Below are 2812 nucleotides of genomic sequence, written 5' to 3'. Positions count from 1 at the left end.
GTTTATTGTCTTCACCAGGTTCAACACTGAGAATGCAATAAAAGGTGAGGCTAAAAGTGCTACGGGCTCTTGTCAGGGGGAATCAATCACTTCTCTGAAACCAGAAGGAACCAACATTCGTATTTTAAATTATCTTTAAACAAAAGTGAGCTGTGATAGATGGAGGGAGACTTGAGTAGCAGAACAATAAAATGAATAGAACTAATACTAGAGAGCAAGATAAATACCAAGTGATTGCTTCTAGACACACTGTAGAGAAAGAGGATCATTATATCCCACGCACTTATCACTGAATTACGATGGGAGTGAGAGGACTAGGCAGATGGTATTATAGTCCAGAAAGACAGGAAGATGGGTTACCATATTCTTTTATTTTAAAATATAATTTTACTGATTTACCAGTGATGACCAGCTTCTCACCTCTATATGCATAAATACTGCCCTGCTTCCACCCGCAAACTACAGAGTTGACACCGCTACCCATTCCTCCCAACACTTTCCCTTCCTTCAGCTAAGCACACTTTTTTTTCACAACATTTAAGGTCTATTTTTGTTGACTTTGTTTGTTCCTTTTCTTCTGTTATTTATATTCCACATGAGACAAACCATCAGGTAATTTTCTTTCACTTTTTGACTTATTTTGCTTAGCATAATCACCTAAAATCGCAGTCACATGTTACAAAAGGCATGATTTCATCTTTGCAAATAGCTGAGTAGAATCCCACTGAGTACACACACCTAGGCCCGGTTATCCAGTCATGGGTTGATGGACATTTCGGTTGTTTCTATGTCTTGAGTATTGTGAATAATGCTGCCTTGAACCTATGGGTACATATATATGTTGAGGGGTAACCACATTTTTAATGGATTAGAAGGCATCCTCGTTATATCAGGGGCAAAATTAAGTGAAATTACAAATTCTTACACATGAAGGGTGCTTTAATTTTAATGTAGATCATTCCAGTCGCCATTCCAATATGGTATACAGCATTGAGCACCAAAGAAGGTCCTTCCTTGATCTTAGCACCACCAGTAATCATGGCATAAGTATTTTGGGTAGACTGCTTGGATTTCATTCGAACCTGCTGTATGAGCTGGGACAGTTACCCAACCTCTCTGCATCTCATGCTAAAGTCAATATGCTAACTGGGGTATAGTAGTGCCTACCCGACCAATATGGTAACCACGTTTGTTCTCATGAGAAAAACTTACAACAGTACCCAAATAACAGTACCCAGAAGCACTTGGGACAGCATCTGGGTGAATAAAATACATCATGGGAGAAAGTGTGATTCCAAATTCAAAGGATAAATTTCAGTATTAGGTGGAACATACTAGGATTCTCCTTCCTACCTAGAAATAACTATAATTCTAAGAATGTCCCCAATAGACACACTTTTCTTAAAACTTGCAACTTTTTGGTGTTACAGAAACACAGAGAAATCAGGATTGAAACTCAGGGAGAGGATGTGTTCCTTAGGTTGGTTTTAATTTTTCCAACATCCTTAAAATGGCACCTCAGGTTCATTTCCTGCCCCCAAAACAAGAGAAAGAAAGACAAAATAATTGAGAAAGAAATAACAAATAATGAAATACTATTTGGATTTATTCTACCTTGCTTCCTCTAATCCAAATTCTCCCCGTATCTCTATCAGAGGCAGAGAACATTTCATTTTAAATTGGATCCTGAGGGTTAAGTAAAATCAATAAGGAACTTCAGAGTGCAAAGAACGTAAATTACCAATATTCTTGGGACAATGAAATTTATCGCTACGTCTACCCTAGAGCAGAATGTGTTTGCTTAGAAATTATCAAAAAAACATAAATTATGAAGATCCATTCCACAGAGACTAATATTGATCTCATTTTTAAAAATTCAAAGATTCAAAATACAAGGTAAAAGATTCTCAAAATACAGCCATGAAATGCATGATGGTGATTTTGGAAAGTAGACGATTTTACAAGCGTTAAGGGCATATATTCTACAATGAAAACCTGAAACCAGCATTCAGTCATTAAAAAACATAACACACTTTTCATTCCGGGCTTCCCTTGTGTTAGCTGCTCAGCATAGTTACTTGTCAAGAGTCTTTGACCTTAACCTGAATCTTCACACCTCTGCACTTCCACATTCATCCGCTCTGCTCTTTTTAATTTGTAAGTGTAACCCACGTCAAATGTTATGTTATTATAGAATGAAATAATTTATAGTAAATTAGAATATTTTACTTCCTACATGTAATTCCTCCACCAGCCACTTCTCCAAAGAAACATTGATGGGGGAGCCTTGGTGGGGGGAAACCTAAAGCGAGGGGAAAATGAGAAGTTAGCCAGACAAATCAGATGATACGGCATAAATAATCCTGACATGAGAACAGTTTTTCTTTCAAGAATCCCTGTGGAAGTGGGTGATGACCCCCACCCAGCCGCCTGCCTGCTCTGCCTGTAATTTGGCTGAATTTATTTGACTTTCAGTAGGTTAGGTCTGATTTAGTAACTTGTTAAAACAGATAAGCGAATAATGATAATATTGTTTAAAGTTCTCAGTTTCGGAAACTCCTTTCTTTACACAAAGATTACATCTGTCAGTGCAGTCCGATGACTAAATGCTGTGGCTTTAGGTGTGGGTCAGAATTGTCGGCTGAACCCAGCGGGAACGTGAGTGGGGCGGTGCTGTGTGTGTTGGTGCCAAGGTAGGCGTGCTTCTCAAAATAATTTACACTTCATCTTTAAAATGCTGTATTTAAATATTTTGTGTATCGTAAGGTATAACAATAGTTATGGTCTAATAAAATACTTTAAATAAATTTTT

This window comes from Talpa occidentalis, unplaced genomic scaffold, assembly GCF_014898055.3.
Source record: "Talpa occidentalis isolate TD23 unplaced genomic scaffold, MPIMG_talOcc4v2.1 talOcc4.6, whole genome shotgun sequence".
NCBI classification, from domain to species: domain Eukaryota; kingdom Metazoa; phylum Chordata; class Mammalia; order Eulipotyphla; family Talpidae; genus Talpa; species Talpa occidentalis.
The sequence above is the reverse complement of the archived record's forward strand: the minus strand, read 5'-3'. Positions refer to the sequence as shown.